Source organism: Coturnix japonica, chromosome 3 (genome assembly GCF_054131305.1).
Source record: "Coturnix japonica strain WE chromosome 3, WE-NBRP24, whole genome shotgun sequence".
Taxonomy (NCBI): Eukaryota; Metazoa; Chordata; class Aves; order Galliformes; family Phasianidae; genus Coturnix; species Coturnix japonica.
In genome coordinates this window covers 27,865,416-27,878,236 of record NC_140665.1, presented here as the reverse complement: position 1 = coordinate 27,878,236, position 12,821 = coordinate 27,865,416, and the positions used below count along the sequence as shown (strand labels likewise).

At 40.7% G+C, this 12,821-nt stretch overlaps 1 long non-coding RNA gene across 1 annotated transcript in view; it reads right to left on the bottom strand.

Moving 5' to 3' along the window:
* Positions 1-588: 588 nt before the first annotated feature.
* The window catches only part of LOC107311134 (uncharacterized), a 71,680-nt gene continuing 59,447 nt past the window's right edge, over positions 589-12,821 (bottom strand). The window contains exons 2-3 of the long non-coding RNA XR_001553887.3: positions 8,344-8,450; positions 589-792 (exon numbers count right to left, since the gene is read on the bottom strand). This is a non-coding gene — a long non-coding RNA (uncharacterized LOC107311134). The remainder of the gene's footprint in view (positions 793-8,343; positions 8,451-12,821) is intronic.

The following is a 12,821-nucleotide window of genomic DNA, read 5'->3' as shown; positions in this document are numbered from 1 at the left end:
CAAGAATAAAGTGCATAAGAAAAAAAAAGAATTCATATCCAGCACATGATTACACCAGCAATGTGCATTAGAAAAGTGGCCATTTCTTACTGTTCATGCTTTCCTTAACAAATTATATAAACTGAGGACAGATAAACCCAGCATTATCCCCAGAAGAGCAGCAAGTAAGGAAATTACAAGATAATGAAATCCAGAGTTAAAAGTAAACAACACAAGGACAGATAGGTATGTGTTCTTTGCTTACTGTCTATGAGACTGCGGGGTATTATTGATTACATAGTCTCATAGTACTGGGCTGGGAAAATGAAATGAGTCAGCAGATAGCAGAGTCAGAGCATAGCTACCCTGAGCAGCCTGTGCATTCTTACTGAGAGGCATCCCAGCAGGAGATTTTCCCCATGTAGTTTCTCTTTCCAGCTTTCTAAAGCAAAATTCTCAGAAGAATGTATAAAAAGGTGCCAGGACATGGAGGTTTGTACAGCCATTCGTTCCAACAGTTAGTTTGGGGTTGATGAAAACCCAACAGTTTATCCAGTTTTCCTGACTAAATAGGGCAGTCTAATAAAAGCTATTACTTGTCCTACCTGTCTGGCCTCTGTTGTACCTGCATGTCCTTCCACACTGTATCTCCAGTGAAAGGTGCCGTCCCTTGCACTCTGAAGCATGGGCTGGACAAAAAAGGGCATGATTCTGCTGCTGGTGATGATTTTGAAGCAGCAGGCTGAATTGCCTGAGGGCAGGAACTTTCATGTTCTTCGCAGTCTATAACTAACTCCTTTCTTTTCTGATGTGCTGCAGAGAAAACATACAGAAAAATATCCTTGTGCATTTGGTGTGGAAGAGAGGGATCGGGGAATTTCTCCTTGAGTAGAGCATCAGTCCTCCTTCACTCTCTGCCTTTTGACTTTTTATGCCATGTCAGTGATGTCAGAAAATAAACAATATTTATTTTTTTTAAACCAGAAATGCTGTATCTGCTGAGCTGTTAATCTAAGGCTAAAGAGATGCTCAGGCTTTCATAAATGTAGCTTGTAGGCTCCCAGGATCCTGGTCTCTATAACAATCTGAAAGGATGCTATGGCAAGCTGGGGATCAGCCTCTTTTCCTATGTAACTAGCAATAGGATTAGAAGGAATCGCCTCAGGTTGTGCTAGGTGATGTTCAGGTTGCGTATTAGGAAAATTTATTTTTGAAACAGTGGTCAGGCACTGGAATGGGCTGCCCAGGGAGACGATGGAGTCATTGTCCCTGGAGGTGTTCAAGAAATGTTTAGATATACTAAAGGACCTGGTTAAGTTGGAAAATACTGGTAGGTGGACAGCTGGACATGATGATCTTTGAGGTCTTCTCCAGCCTCGGTGCTTCTATGATTCTATTCTAAAAGCAATAAGCAAGAGGAAGATGGGACTTACAAAATGCAGCTGTCCATCTTTTAAGCAGCTCCAGATATGAAAGATCATGAAAAGAAACCAAAGACAGTGAATGTATCTCAACTGTCTTATGTACAGAGAAACACTGGGAATCTACTTCAAATTATGACCCTCTGTAATTCAGAAAGCGAAGAGATATTCCACAGAGTCCACGGAAAATCACTTTCCTGTGATATTGTACAAACAACACTGGTGCAAATACCTGATGTGTTATGATTATGATCTTCAGTGTAAAAGCTGATTTTATCATAATTTTCTCCCGTATATGCGTCAATCTTTGTACATTGCCTGCATTTATATCATTGAACTGAGGATAGAAATCACGACAAATAAGAAGGAATATCCTACTGCATGAGATTAAAGGAACCCAAATTAAAATTTAAAAAATCATCATGTTATCTTAGATTCTCCAATTCAGGTTCAGGAGGACAAAAAGAAAACAACCCCCAACACAGAAGAATCTAAGATGCTTCCTGTCCAAAAAGGAGAGAACAGTGTTATGGTTAAAAATGGGTTGCATCCAATTAGAACAACAGAATTGTCATGACAAGAACAACTGGCATTTCCTCTGGGAGCTGTCTGGTGGCTGGCAGTTTTTCAAGGAGGTACCTTGTTTAACAGTGTATGTTACGAGCAGTCCTGAGAGTAGAGGAGAGACTGCAAGAAAACCAAAGGATCTGATAACCTATATTCAGGATACTTTGGGTACTGTTCAGAGAACACTCTAATGCTGCCTGATGTAATAATACATGTTTGCTCCACTGGTTACAATACAAGACATCCACAGATCCAACCAAATGATCACTACTCAACGTTTTTATATCCTACTGCATTTCTCTAATTCAGTTCATTCTCTTCTTCATAGAGAGAGGACAATAAAATAAAACAAACCAGAGAATGTAAGAATTGCTGCTACAAGTCAACTCCAGGTAATTTTTTCTAGGATTGTTTAACACTGTTGAAACCCCTTGTAACACCTAGTGATGCGTTCATAGTGAACGAAGATATTCAGATGTGGAAATGATCATGCTTGTTACAGAAGAATTTCAAGAAACTGATAATTTAACTGAGGCCACACTGGGTTTAGTAGTTACAGGAGAAAATGGCAGCAACTGAAGAGGGAAAGATAAGATCAGACTAAAGGAGAAAAAGTAGAGAAAGTGACAACAGTGCTGAAAAGATGTCAGTGGGCTTTCTGATATCTATTACTTCCAAACTGCATCTCCCTGAGACACTCTGTGGCTCTCCCAACTAGAGATTTCTTTATAGAACAATTTTAGCCTGGAACTTAGGTGGAAAAGGCTTAAATATCAAACTTTCTGATTTAAAAAAAAAAAAAAAAAAAAGCCAAGCAAATTTTTCAACAGCATCAGCCTCACCTCTTGGTTTCTTCTAGGTTCTTCTTGGTTTTCAATCCCCTAACTTTTTTGTCCGAGTTCCTATAGTATCTGCGGTGTTTCTTTAGCAATTGATTTTGCAGCTGAATAAATATGTTGGTTGATTGTACACTGGGGAAGATCAGATCAAGCATCACCCAGCAGAAGTCACTGCAGATGCCTCCACTGGCACAAAGATTTCCCTCTTGCACCTGCATTTTTCTTGATTCTTTCAGAGCTGGACCTTCATATAGAAGAAGCATTGATTGATAGACTTAAGCTAAATAAGTATCTCTGGGCATAGTAATCAGTTCTTGACTCATTCTGAATGTACTGTGACTGCATAATAAGCTGGCACGGAAAAAACATCTGCAGCTTCTGGGCCCCCTTCTAGACAACTGAATCCTATGAATGCTGATCTCCTATGACATCTGTTTGAATTCAAAACAGGTGGTTAAACAACTCCTTTTCTTTGTTTGTCTTTATATTTTAGTGGGACTTCTTTGTGAGTTTTTGTTGTGTTTTTTTTTTCACTTATACCAAATTCTGTTAAGTTATATGCTAGAGATTCCCATGTTTTGGTTAGGCAATATAGCTGTTACAGTCAGTCAGCTCCTTTCTCCTCCTCTGGTTACGAAGGCATATGAGGCAGTGTTACATTTCTATAATCCTTTCATCAGAGACATGCACTTAAGAAAAGGTCCAAAAGTTGGGGGGGCGGGGAAGGGGGGGGGAAGGGAATAAAAGAAAAAAGGAAAAGGAAAAAAGGGGAAAAAAAAGAAAAGGCAAAGCAGAATATTTTGTGTGTGTTATGCCATTATTTCAGGCTGTCAAAACTTCATGATTTCATCCATATTGCACAGAGTCTGATAACATATCAGTGTTAGTTAGGGGCTCCCTATGGGCTCTTCTTTCTTCCTTGAGCTTGATGCTCAGAAAAGCCCATGGCACTGAAGAAGCTGGCACCATTTCATATGGTCTGCACCTCAGCTGTCAGTGTTACAGTAGGTTTTAGGGCTAGTATTTAAAAAAAACCAAAAACAAAAAACTGGGGAAACAGGCTCACTAATTTGGATTCTTGTCCTGTATTTTCCTGGTACACTGAAACTGAGATTTGTTTTGGCATAGTTTAGATCAGTTCTGTTCTGGTTCATAGTGTGACTCTTTCAAGAAACTATTGAATAAATATTAAATATATTTTTCTGATTATTTATTTTCTTCCTTTCACACATTCTTATAACTATTCATGGGCCTGCTCAGGTTATTCACTTGTTTGTTAATGACTAAATGTAGACGGATAGGCTTCATCCGAAGGCTCTGTGTGACAGGCCAGTACATTCTCCTCCCCTCTCTATTCCTGCTCATCTTTCATGCTTAAAAACTTTCAGTGCTAAATCTTTCCACATTCTGCCTTAGTAACTCAAGGTTGTTTTGAAAGCTGCTGGCAATTCTGCCATCATCTCTCAGCTCTTCCCTTTTGCATCACCCAGCAGAGATGATCTATAATAGTGAATGTAATTAGAAACCACTCCTGGGCAGTGTGAGGTTGCAGGGTTTTGTTCTTTTGGGTTTTTTTAGCTCTGGAAATCTCACATTTACTTGTGTTCAAGAATAGAAGCTGATCTACTTCACTATAGAATAACAGAATTATATAAAATTACAATTCATCTGTATTTATATATGTGTGTGTGCGTGTGGCTTCAAAGACATGTAATGCATGCATACATACATTATACATCTTTGAAATCACGCATTTAAATAATTGTATTTATATGTATATATGCATGCACATAAATATAAATATTTGAATGTATTTGTGTCACTTTATCTTCCACCACATATACATACAGTTTTATTTGTATTTAAGGCAGCAGAAAGCAGACAAGTTTCTGCAATTTTGGGCTAGCCTTGATCCTAATGAACTTTTTTTGAAACTGAAAGTAATTTCCTTCTACATTTTAGAGGTTTGTGGTGATTTATTTGTTTGCTTGCTGTACCTCAGGCTGTTCTTTAGCCAGCTTGCTCTTGCCTGGCATTAAATATTTGGTGAAATTTGTGTTGAAACACAGCAGTTGGTTTACCCAGGCACGGGAATTAGCAAAGTTGTGAGGAACCCCCCCACTAGGCTGGGGGTCCCCACCCCACAGGAGTGAGAACAAGGTTATCAAGGAGCTAGATGCTGCCTGTTACCACCACTCAAGAGGGACTCGGGCAGATTGGACAGATGACTTGTAAGTAGCACACTTTTCATCAGATTTGTCCAACAGGGAACATTAGACATACAGGACTGCAACATAACCATTTGGTGCACTGCCAAGTGCGCACATTCTGTGCAGACAGAGATGTGTACTTTGAGTGGCACCTCATTTAAATGGGACATTTCTCCACTGCTCTCAGACATTTCAAGGTGTGACCAGTATCTCCTGCAATCTTTTAAGGTTCTTGTCTGTTCCACTCACTTTTCTTCTCTCTCAGAGATAACGGCAAAACCCTCAAACACAATTACTCTGATAGATGATATGAGCTATATACTTCCAGTTTGAAGTCTGTAATCAGAAAGTATACAATATTGAACTCAGATGCTGCATCTTTACAAAACTTGCTCTTATATAGATCTGAGGGCAGCCGTACATCAGAGGAGGATGCCCTCACATGTTTTGCCATATCCATCCACAGAGGTTTTCAAGAGTGAGCTGCACAAAGCACTGAGCAACCTGTTGACAAGGTGAAAGCTGTCCCTGCTTTGAACTGGAGATCTCCTATGGCTCCTTTCAATGTGGCTTGTCCTCTAATCCTGTGATACTGCACAATATTTCTAGTCGGTAGGTTGAAGGAGTGAAGCATCTTAGCCTTTGGTAGCCATGCTGGCAGATTGTTCTCTGCAGCTTGAGCACCAAAAATAAAAGATCTGGTAGATGACTAGGTATGCAGTGAGGAGGAAAGGCAAGTGAATTTTGAGACAGTAGCTCTATATAATACAAGCCAAATATCATTGTCTTATTAATCAGCTGAATTCAATCTGATAGGGAATTGTGGCTTTACCTCTTTGCCTTTCAAACCTGAAAGACCAAGGATTGTCACAAATGCACATCTATCTGTAAAGAAAAGAAAAGCAGGAGTCTGGCTCATGGCAGACATTACTCAAGGGGTGTGATTTAAAGAGAAATCTGCAAGGCGCTCTTTCTCACCACTACTAAACTAGGGAAATCCAAGCCTAGCATTCACAACAAACAAGGTTCCTGTTTGGAAAACAGATACATAAATAACTGAGATTTGAGAACTATTAAATTATAGGACCTAATCTCTACCTGAACACTGGAACTAGTATTTTTCTCAAATGTGTCACCTAAGCTGATCCTCTAGGAGGAAAACTGTCATGACATAGTGGCCTCTGTGGAATCAAAAGCCAAATTCAGAGAAGATTACAGCAGGAGCACGCAGAAATGACTAAAAATGGAGACAGTAAAACTGGAAAATATAGAGAAAGACAACTGCCCATATCATGACACACAAGAAGCATTGATACATAACATTGCAAGTGCTGTAAGCAGTGGTGCTTTTGTTTTTTTCATGCAGGAGCATTGTGTAGACTCTACTTCCAGCCTGCCATGCTCCTCCTGCACTCTGGTGCAGGTATTCAGGGACCTGTATTTTCCAAAAGTAGGCAGATGTCTCCTATGTCCTTCTAAGGATATCCCATAGGGAATGGTAGAGGCAATATTGCTATGAAGTTCACAGGTGAGACAAAAAAAATGCAGTGGAAGCTGACCTAAAATCTGTCTCCACCAGAAAAGGAATCTTATCTGAATCTGACACCAGCTGTACTACAATATTGCAGGAAAAGAAGCAATAACAAGAAGATATGTGCATGAAAGCTGAGTCCCAGAAGAAGAGATTTTAACTAGGCATACAGTGCATGATGAAAGCAATTCACTAAACAAAGACGTTCCAGAGATGCAGAGACTAGGACTATTAATCTGCAGTATTGGCTAGCTGAGGGCTAAACATGAAGCCTTTAGAGATGAAGACTAGAATAAAAGAGATCTGAAGAGAGGATATGGCAGTACTTCACCCTATAATAATCCCACCATCTTGTGAAGAATAAGGTGAATTAAGAATTCAGCAATTCCCTATAAAGAGACTGCAAAACCATCCTTGCAAATAGGGCTGAAATTCCACTCTGAAATGGATGGAAACATAAATGAGTTGATTCAGAACATGACAACTCCTTTTATTCTTAGAACACGAAGAACTTAGTTCAGAGATCTGTAAATGCATCTGAGGGGAGGCGATCAATCTGTGTCATGGAGGACTCAGTGTGTAGGTACTTTCTAATGACTTCTGGAAGATGCTATAGATTTCATGGTTTGGCTCTACCTGTTGGCTCTGAACTAAAACAACAGAGCTGATTTTTTTTTTTTTCACTTCCACGCTTTCTGGTTGGTCTCAGAGCATCTGCTGTGTTCACATCTGTAATGTTGCTTGAAACAACACCTTTTGGGATTTGTGTGCTGTCACTGTCTGTTGGTTTCTTGAAGAAAACAAAAAATATTTGTAAATAACAATGGCTAAGATTATTTTGGTATTTTGGACACTATTTGTTTGCTTGTTTCCATTGGGCGGGAATGAAGACAAAAGAAGGTGCTCTGATGCTGTGTTTGAATGCAGCTTTTTGGCTCAGCTGTCTATATCAAATCCATATAGGGATTCTCACATGCATAGTGATGCTCTAATTTGAACATATTAAAGAGGAAGAGTAGAGAATGAAATGCAAGTGCAAATTCCTGACTTGTATGACTCCAAATCTCAGGAATACTTGAATCAGAGGTTTGGGTTTGTTTGGTTTTTTTTTTGGTTTTTTTTTTTTTTACTTCATCCCTAGATACTTGGCTTGAATACAGGCTGAGCACTGAAGCACTATGTAGCAAAAAACAATGAAGAACACTATGGAAAGATCTGTTACTTAGGACATCCCAAAATCTTGACATAGAGCTAGGTGCTTTCTCAAGTGTTCAAGCCAGCTCCTAGTTCCCAAGGACTCACAGGAGCTACAGTCTTCCTGATAGCTCTCAGAAAATTCTGGTCTCCAGCTGTATCATGAAGCAGCAAGATTGAGCCTATCCACTTTGCAGTGTTTGAAGTGTTCCCAAGCAGCCCTGGCTCATGAATGTCCAACATACCTACCACCTCTTTTAGCCAGGAACATACTCCCAGGAAGATCGGAAGACTACAGAGCAAGTGAGTTAAGCAGTAATAAGCTGATCCCTCCTAACATGGCATCTACTTTCCCAGTGTTCATTTCATTTGTTACTAAGGATGCATAAGAGTAAAGGACTATCAAATTATCCATAGTGCCACAGATGAAATCTCCATTCAAAGAGAAGTTGTCATGTAACTAAGTCAGGGAATGGTTTGAGCACTTTCTAATGACAGGTAACTCTTGATGTAATGCCTGTTGTATACAAAGCAGAGAAAGAAAAGATTGGAAGCACCGTGGAAATAGGTTCTTATCTTGAATCATAGGTGATTAGTTTTACCTTATCTTATGTAGCTCAAGTAGTCATGAAGTATCTGTCCTTTATCAAAGTCTGAGCTTTCCTGAGTGTCCTTCTGCAATGAAGTCCCACTGGACAGCTGTATGCTCCTGAAACAAATAGTCACGTCAGAATTTTTGTCTTCTTTTATTATCACTGAGCAACTTGTTGTGCTTATATTACTGACTATTGTTGAATGAGCCAGTGACCCGAAAATACAGAATGCTCTCTAATATGTATAAAACAGAATACATAATAGGTTACTACTGTCCTTATGCTACTAACATTTGCACTGCTAGCAACGGGATTCTAAATCAGTGGATTTTTTACATCAGTAAAACAGAACCTTCTGTTCATCCCAAAGATTACTCAGCTTCTGTAAAAGAGGAAGCCATCACTTTTCAAAACATGCAGTGGTTTGGGACAGAGAGACTTTTGGTACCCTCTGTTAAAATGAACCTAATATCCAGAGAATACGTAACACCTGGCAGCTACAAAATCATTCTTTTTCTATGAGATTACCTATTCTAGACCCCTAGATGGAGATCTTTATGGATTTAAATGTTTTTATTCAACAAACTAAGGCTGCTAATGTTTGGTCATATACTGGTTACAGTCTGGAACATAAGGAAGTAGTTTTCCTCCAGGAAAGTGTATATGTGGGTACTATTTTCTTCTTTGCCTCTTAAACAAACACCGTTGCTATTTTTAGGGAGCAGCACAATAACAGACTAGATGGATCATTAGATAAGGCAATGGCTTGGTCAGTGGATAAGCTGACAAATGTTTGTGGAGAGTTTGCAAAATGTAACTATGTAATGGTTTTTCATAATATCTACACAGCCCATCCATTTCCAGACTCATTTTTAGTTTTGCAAACATACAATCACGTTGAAAATGGTTTTTAGAGCCTCAAGAAATATTTTCTTATGCACTTCACAGTACTGTCTTTGCAAATGCAAAGCACAGTGTGCTGTGCTGCATTTATGCACTTCAGGTTTGATAGATGAGGGATGCTAATGGAATATAAGCTATTAAATTAAAAACTTTCATATTAGGGATGCCAATGGTGTTTGCTGTACCTAGGAATGTGGGATGGCACTTGCAATTTTTCTCTGCTTTTTAATATGATGTAATCTGCACATTCTTATATGACATTTTTTAAAGAATGGTAAATGTACAATTTTAATCAGGGGGTGTTCCAGATCCACAATAAATTCTGCATTATTTTTGCATTAAGCAGGTTCATTGTGCAGCCTGCAGAAACTGCCAAATGACAGCGCTTTGCACAGAAGCTTTAAACCTTATTCTTAGCTCCCCACCTATGCAAATAGTACTATATTTGCACATAGTTTGTTACATTGGATACTTTGCTCTTGTCCTGCAATAAGGACTGAGCCAAAAATGCTGTCAATGTCTGAACCTACCTATATGCAGGTGTGTGAGTAACAGATTTCTGCTCCAACATTGTCTCCCCACATTCCTTACCAAACTAGTGACATCAGGTGTAAATGACTCTCTGCAGCAACAAGTATTTATTTAATCCCTCTACTCTGCTCTAGTGAGACCCCACCTGGTCTACTGCATCCAGTTTCGGAAACCATGGCACAAGAAGGACATGGAGTTGTTGGAGCAAGTCCAGAATAGGGACAAGATGACCAGAGGGTTGGAGCACCTCCCCAGTGAGGACAGGCTGAGAGCTGGAGCTCTTCAGCCTGGAGAAGAGAGATATCTGAGAAAACCTTGTAATGTCCTTCCAGTACCTGAAGGGGGCCTACAGGAAAGCTGGAGAGGGACTTTTTATAAGGTCTTGTGATGAGCAGATCTGAGTCAGAACCTCAGCCCGTGAAAACCAGACAAGCTTCAGCCTTGGTGGTCAGATGCTGTTTGGGATAAGAAATAGTATAAGAGATAGGACCTATGACTGACATGGCAAATCACAGCCTCCAGGTTTGCCACCATGTGAGGTATCACTTATTTGCATCTCATCTGGAAGGAGATAAAAGGGAAGAAGAGAGTAGGTGGGGCTGCATCCTCTCTCTCTCTCTCTCTCTTTTTTTTCTTTTTTTTTTTTTTTTTTTTTTGCCAAGTCTCTGAGTTCCCTCTCTACAGCTTTCTTGGCCTACATTTTGCTAATCAGATTGTAGCTTGCTTGCTGCTTGCCCACCAGAAGTCAAAGAAAGGGAAGTAATTAGTAAGATCTCTTACAGTAAGAATTTTGCAAAGGATGGTGAAGACCAAGCAGGTAGGGGATGTTGGCTCTGCAAAAGGCTCCACAGATCAGATTGCCAAGGACTCCAGATAGGAAAGGGAGGGAAACACGTTAGCAGTGTGATGTAGCTTTGGGCACTTGTTCATCCAGCTGTCAGCAGGGAGGGTAATGCAGTTCAGCACAGCTAACTGCAAGATTAATGGAACTGTTCAAATATTTAATCCTATAAAGGTATTACATGAAATGCTGACAGTAGCCTGCATGTTTTTCATCTTGCCAGCAACGCATGTGTGTGTGTGTTTGCATGGGCTTCAACCTGAGGCCAGGGTAGGAAGGGAAAAAGAAGAAATCTCCCACAGTTTTTAATGAATAAACATGGTCACAGCTTCATTTTTTTTTTTTTTTAAATGGAGCTGGAGTAAAGCATGACCAGCTGTGATGTGAGCAATGGGGAGTCTGGGAAAGAGAGAAAGAGATATATTACTCTCTTTCTCCCCTCTCTCATTATCATTATTTTTTTTAGATCACCTAGTCCAACCATCAGCCCATGCATGTGGCCGCTCTAGACCATGCCAACCAGTACCACAGCTACCCTTTCTTGAAAGTCTCCAAGGATGGTGACTCTACCACCTTCCTCGGCAGCCTGTTCCAGTACCTCACCACTCTTTTGGATAAGGTATCCCCTTATCTTCCTCTTCTCCAGACTGAACAATCCCAGTCCCCTCTGCCGCTCCCCTAAGACTTGTGCTCTGGACCTCTCACAGCTTTGTTGCCCTTCTCTGGACTCTCCAGTACCCTTCTTGTAATGAGGGATCCCAAAACTGAACACATCTTCTAAGGCAGAAGATTTTCAAGTGAAATGCAGCTGATTGTAGCCCTCCCATATGTACCGCATGCCTTCAGGGAGAGGCTGGCCCAAAGCATCCAGTCCATTTCCCAGAAGGACACTGATTTAGTCACCAGGCTACCATGGCTTTCGGATCACTCCTGAGCAATTAGCTGTGCTGTTATTATTTGCAAAGTGGCCTGGTCTTGCTTTGGACTTTGCTTCACTGCTTTTCGTTACCAACACAATTTACTGAATTTATTCAAATCCCACATGCTTTACACAGCAGAGTTTTAGGATGGCACTTCTCAGACATCCCAGACTATCATTTATATCCCGTATAGAGCAAAGGCCTCCAAGAAATGGGAAACTGCTTCTGGTGGTGAGAAGCATCTGAGGCATAAGGGGTTTCCATCCTGAATGACTCCAATGAGCATTCTGGCTCTCTTCATAGCTCCACTTAATAGATAAATCCACAGGACTATGATGTATTCAACAGCCCTTAACTCACAGCAGGTATCCAGCCAGAAAGCTCTGGTCCAAAATCCGGATGAGAACTTCACGTAGCACATGCACAGTGCGACCATACAAGCACAGAAGCCCTTTGCTCAGAACTTCTGGATTTAAAGCAGTCCAGAAAATTCAAGATGTGGTTCAGTTTATCTTTTTCCCTACAGAAAAATCTCTGGCCAAATGGAGAAGCCAGCCATGTCAGGTAACATTCATAGGAAGATGGAATTATATTCCCCCTCCACTTACTGTGTTATCTCAGCCGTATTCCCCACAGAAAGTGAGTAGGACAGAAAAGAACTGGGCAAGTGTTCCTGGGGAATGAGGAGAGCACACAATTATTCAGGTTCCAAGGGGCCGCTGCTGATGGCTGCTGCAATCCCTGCTCTTGACAGGACAGCTTCAAAGCAGGATGCTCACAGCCTCTGGTGGCACAGATCTCACAGACCCTCAGGAAACTCTCTTCCATCACTGCTCTTTGTACAGGGATAAACACCTAGTACTGTGTTAGGGGTGAGAGAAGCAGAGCTTCCTGAAGGCAATGGAGACGCACCTGGAGCCACAGAGAAACAAAGCAATCCAGGGTGGATATAGGAAGAGTAACAACACCCAAGGTCTTGTACAGACAAAGAGAGGGTTACTGCTGGGTGGGGAAATGCCATTTGGAAAACACATTAGTCATCCTCTTTATGTAAGTCCAATAAATCAGTGTGAACCCAAACAGGCAGGCAATCAGAAAGCTGCAGAAACCTCAGCAAAGGGCAGGGCAATGACAGCTGATAGCTCTTTAAATAATAATAGTGTTTTTCCCAGGGGACTCCCATTTCATATCACTGCTGTCTGCAGCATGCAAAAGATAAGGTTCCCTATGCCCCACAGATGGCTCCAATTTCCCAAATAATTGATAGCTGCAGCTCTCCTTGGAGAAATGAA